Below are 5847 nucleotides of genomic sequence, written 5' to 3'. Positions count from 1 at the left end.
ATGATCATTCCGAGGTAGTCGACTTCTTGGACATCGAAAAGGCATTTTTCAGGTTTCAGGAAGAGGGTTTCTTTGCGGATGGTCTCGAGCACATGGCGGGTTCTTTCTCGGTGCTCTTCTAGGGATTTCGAGAAGATGAGGATGTCATCCATATAAACAATCATCCATCCTTCGGTGATTTCTTTCTGGAAGGTGTTGTTCATATAAGCCTGGAACGTGGCTGGGGAGTTGCATAGCCCGAAGTACATGACCTTCGGCTGAAAGAGTCCGAGCGGGGTGGTGAAAGCTGCTTTCCAGCAATCATCGGGGTGAATTCGGATGTTGTTATACCCGGAGTGGACATCCATCTTGGTGAAGTACTTTGGGTCACTAAGTTTTGCAATTAGAGGGGGAATCAGGGGAAGGGGGTAGGTGTTCTTTATCGTCCATTCATTAATGTAACGATAGTCTTGGCAGGGTCTAAGGGATCTGTCTTTCTTTCCTACAAAGAAGAAGCCACTCGACTGTGGTGACTTAGAGGGTTCGATGAAGTCTTTGGAAATATGTTCATCAAGGAAGGCCTTTACTGCTTCGGTTTCTTTTGGCGAAAGCAGATAGGTTTTCGAGGATTTCGGGATGAAGCCAGGTTTGGTCTCGATTCTATGGTCAACACCTGGTCGGGGAGGAGGGAGTTTATTTAAGCCATCTTTGGCGAAAATGTCGGCGAAGTCGTGGAGGTATGAGGGAACAAGTTCTTCAAAGGTTTTCTTCTTCTTTTCTTGTGCGTCCTTCAGGGCGAACTCTTGAGCCTTGTTGCTGGTTTTCAAATATTCATCTTCTTCGGCTTTTCTCAGAATCCATTGATTCCTGAGTGGAGTGAGGGATGCCATTCGGTGGATCTCGGCAGCGGATGTGCCATCACGAGTGAGGGGAGTGTCAAAAGTGAGGTTTTCAAATAGGGTTACCTCTGAACCATCTTGGGTGTATTTAATTAGTACTTCGTCGTCGTTGAGGAGGTACGTTGCGGGTTCTTCGACTTTCTTGGCGTAGAAGAGGTCTTTCTCAAAGGGTTCAGTTGGGATATCATCCCATACGTCCCAGTTGGTGTCATACTGGGGTGGGAAATTCTGATCAGGGACTGCGGGTGGAAGTTCTTCTAGGGTGTCGTGAAAAACTTCTTCTTCCTTTAGTTTGATTCGTTTGATGGTTCTTTTGCCGTTTACAGGCAATGGGCTATGAGATGGGTGAAACCCTTCTTTCTCAAGTTCTTCGGAGACCGTTGGTTTCATGTTAACCATGTGTACTCCTTGCTTTCTTCAGAAAATATTCTCGAGTCTGATGGATCTAGGGGTGGTGGGTAATCAGAGGGTATCGTTGGTCCAATTGATATCAGGGTTCATGGTGTTCAGCCAGGGTTTTACGAGGAGGATCATATCTTTGTCACTCATATTGAGGACATTAAACTTTCCTATCATGACTCGGTCATCAATTTTGATTGCAAGGTGGCAGAAATGCGTGACGGTGTGTTTCGAGAGTTCTCCATCCGCGGTGCGAATCTTGATTGGTTTCGAGAGTTCATGGGTTCGGATTTTGTGTTTTCTGACAAACATCCAATGGATGAATGTGGCTACTGCTCCGGTGTCGATGACAGCAGTGGTTTCCAGCGATTTGTTTCGATGTTCAGTGGATAAGATGGTGACTGGCACCCTAAATTCTCTGGTCTTTCCTACATTCTTGACGGTACGTACATCGAGATAGGGGAGTTCTAACGCTGTGGTAGGCTCCCATTCTAAAAATCCATTCTCTTGGTTTCTAGATCTTCATTGTCTAGATCTTCGACCTTGCTAGAGGTTCATTCATCATCAGGGTTTGTACGCCTTACCGGTTGCTTTCCTTTATCATTCTTTCGGGTATCTCTGATGGTGCATGGGTGGAAGGCAGCGTCATTGGCGTGATGGCCGCTCTTGTGACACTTGAAGCATAAGCCTTTCTTCGTATGCTTGCTTCTGACTTCGTCAGTCATTCGGTCTACATCCATGGCATTGGGATCATGGGATTGGTTGGGGGTGTAACGCAGAGTCTGTTTCCGGTTGTTCTGGGGGTTCTGGTGGTGGGATCTATGGGCGAGGAGGAGTTGGTATGCGGATTCAATATTCACAACCCTTGTGACAAGCCCGTCAAAGGTGGTGGGGATTTCCCCGGAGTTGCAGATCTTCTCTACAATTCCTCGTTTCAGACCATGGAGGAAGTAGTCCTTCTTGGCAGCATAGTTCGTGATTCCAGCTTTGCTGCAGAGCTGTTTAAATGTGTTGATGTACTCGTTTACATCGTTGCCCTGTTTAAGGTTGTGCAACTTGTATAACGCAGTACCAGTGGAGTCGATGGGTTCAAAAGAGGCGGAGAAGTCTTCTAGGAACTTTTCCCAAGTTCTGTAGCCATAGGGATTATTCGTGTCAGGGTCAATTTCCAAGGTATGGTCGATAAAATCTTCCATCCATATCGCGGCTGCTCCTTCCTTGAAGAAGGATAGGGCAAAGCCAATCTTCTCAACATCATCTACATAATGAGTTTGTTAATGTCTAAATAGAGGCAGACAAGTCGAATGAATCTGGAGGAGGTGTCTCTGTCTCCATTAAAGTCAGGGGGGGTTCCGATCTTCTTTTCGATGGGTTTCGGCATGTCGTCGTCGGATTCTTCTTCTTCTTCATCAGAGGGTTCATCGTCAGGGTCAGGTGCTGGAGCTTTGTATCTAGCTTTGTATCTGGGTTGAGGTTCCTGAGGTGCATCAGGGATCTCCTTGTCTTTGTTAGTCACAAGTGGTGCGGGATCAGGGTCTGGTAGAACTGTGAAGGGTCCGATTGCTGACACAGTGGTTCTCGCCTGGACTGATGATGGCCCTGGTAGGTTCAGAAATGTGGGAAAGGGGTTCGGTGATGTCTGTGGTCTGTTCAATCCGGCTGTCAAAGTCAGGGATCTGGGGTAGGGGTTCAATCCAGTGGCTTCACTGAATGCATGCTGCTGTTTTCGTGAGGCAGGCGTCTTGGTCAAGTATAAGCCCCACTGGATAGCTGGGGTTCAAAGTATAACTTGAATCTTTTGTTACGAACTCAGATAGAGTCTTCCGTAACAGCTCCAATAAAGGAGATCAAGAGTACGGTATCAGGTAACGACGACCAGAGGTAGAACTCTCACATATTACAGTGACCTATCTCCATATAATATGAGGGAACGGACATGCATAATATCCCATATGATACGGGCCAGCAGACCATGGGCCCATGATAAAAATATTCTCGACTATGACGGATGGGCCGGGAGGGAAATTATTCCCGATGGAGGCGGGTGGGCCCATGCAGGGAATATATAGAGTAGATGAGTGGGCCGATGTATATGAATATTAGGTAGACGGGTGGGCCGAGGTAGTTGGATATTATGCAGATGGGTGTATTAAGGTAGATGTGTATGAGATAGATGGGTAGGTACTTGTTATCACATTCACGGGTGGGCCCAGACACATATTAAATTAGATGGGTGGGCCGAGGGTATTATAAAATATTGTATTAGATGGGTAGGCCCAGACGCATATTAATTAGACGGGTGGGCCGAGGGTGGTATAAAATATAGATGGGTGGGCCCATGTGTATCATAATTGTAGACATAATGGAGCTGAGGTAGTTGTACATCAACCAAATCAGAGGAGGTAATAAATCAAAGTTACTGAGTTCCCGGAGCAGCAGGTGATCTCCTGACATGGCCTTTGATGGTGCACAGGTTGTCTTGCAGAATTTGGAATCCGGGGTGCGAAGCTTGTGTTGCCCTACGAGACGCCAAGTTCCGACCACCCAAATTTGGGTCAACCGTACCAACTTCTGAGTTCCAGGACCTGGGAGTCGACAAATGAATATCTGATAACCAGCACACTTCCAATCAGGTAGTATTTCATTGAGCAATGGATCATCCAAGGGGTCCCTTATCGGACTCAGTAGTCAATATAGGCAAATGATAATGAAAACATGAAAGTTGTTATTATGCTATTTTTCAAACCCGAGACCCTGAAACCCATTGTTCAACATGTCCATTTTTCACTCACTGCACAAATCACTGAGTTTCGAGTGCCGAAACCCAAAACTCGAAACCCAGTGAAGGTACAACAATTCAGAGAGTGAGTCTGAACAATGTTGGGTCTTGCAGAACCTAGCTGCTATTCGACCCTAAAGGGTTTCTGGACCAGGCTCAAGGCTCAGAGGAGAGGAAATATCATGAAAAACTGCTTAGTACTCTGACTCCTACTGGTAACTGGTGAAAAGATAACTTGCTTATGTAAGCTACAAAAGTGCCAACATAAGGTAAGGTAAAAACAGTCTCTACAAGCCCAGCCAGAAATGAATCCCTACACCGGTGTGCAACACGTCGATTGTTCATTTACATTACACAGATCATCGAGTTCCGAGTGTTGAGTGCTGAAACCCGAAAATATGTATGGAACATGTCCATTTCTTACTCATTGCACATATCACCGAGTTTCGAGTGCCGAAACCCGAAACTCGAAACCCAGTGTGCATCATGTCCATTGTTCAATTATATTACACAAGTCATCGAGTTCCGAGGGCCGAAATCCGAACCCCGGACCCCGAAAATATGTGCGCAACATGTCCATTTTTCACTCACTGCACAAATCACCGAGTTTCGAGTGCCAAAGCATGAAACTTGAAACCCAGTGTGCAACATGTTGATTTTTCATTTATATCACACAAATAACCAAGTGCCAAGTGCCAAGTGCCAAGTGCCGAAACCTGAAGCCCGAGACCCGAAAATATGTATGCAACATTTCCATTTTTCACTTGTTGCACAAATCACCAAGTTTCAAGTGCCGAAACCCAAAACTCAAAACCGGGTGTGCAACATGTCCATTTTTCAATTATATTACACAAGTCATTGAGTTCCGAGTTCTGAGGGCCGAAACCCGAACCCCGAAATTGTGGACTGCTGGGTTTCGGGGTTCGGGGGTCCCGGAACTCGGAACTCGGTATGTAAGACAACAAAAATATCTTTTGGGGTTCAGGGGTTAGTGAAATGTTTATAGATATATGTAGGTTAATTCAAACATGTCTGAAAAATTTCATTCGTCTCAAATGTCAAATCCTGAGTTCCAGGCTTTGGGACTTGGCACCCGGCACTGGCACTCGGGGTTCGGGGTTCGGCACTGAAAATTTGACATTCAGGTGTTCAGGTTTCAGGTGATATCTAAATCAACAGCTTCGAGTTCTGCCAAAGCGTGAAACTTAAAACCCAGTGTGCAACATGTTGATTTTTCATTTATATCACACAAATCATCGAGTTCCAAGTGCTGAGGGCTGAGACCCGAAGCCCGAGACCCGAAAATATGTACACAACATGTCCATTTTTCACTCACTGCACAAATCACCGAGTTTCGAGTGCCAAAGTGTGAAACTTGAAACCCAGTGTGCAACATGTTGATTTTTTATTTATATCACACAAATAACCAAGTGCCAAGTGCCAAGTGCCGAAACCCGAAGCCCGAGACCCGAAAATATGTATATAACATTTCCATTTTTCACTTGTTGCACAAATCACTGAGTTTCAAGTGCCGAAACCCAAAACTCGAAACCTGGTGTGCAACATGTTCATTGTTCATTTACATTACACAGATCATCGAGTTCCGAGTGCCGAGGGCCGAAACCCGAAGCCCGAAACCCAAAATCATGTACACAACATGTCCATTTTTCACTCATTGCGCAAATCACCAAGTGTCGAGTGTCGAAACCTGAAACCCGGTACTTCAAATGGACACGAATTGTATTTGTATGTATTATCCATTGGTGTAGGGTTCAAATAACTTGGGAATTG

The sequence above is a fragment of the Suillus plorans genome (genome assembly GCF_016647745.1).
Source record: "Suillus plorans strain S12 chromosome Unknown HD556scaffold_1, whole genome shotgun sequence".
NCBI lineage: Eukaryota > Fungi > Basidiomycota > Agaricomycetes > Boletales > Suillaceae > Suillus > Suillus plorans.
The sequence above is the reverse complement of the archived record's forward strand: the minus strand, read 5'-3'. Positions refer to the sequence as shown.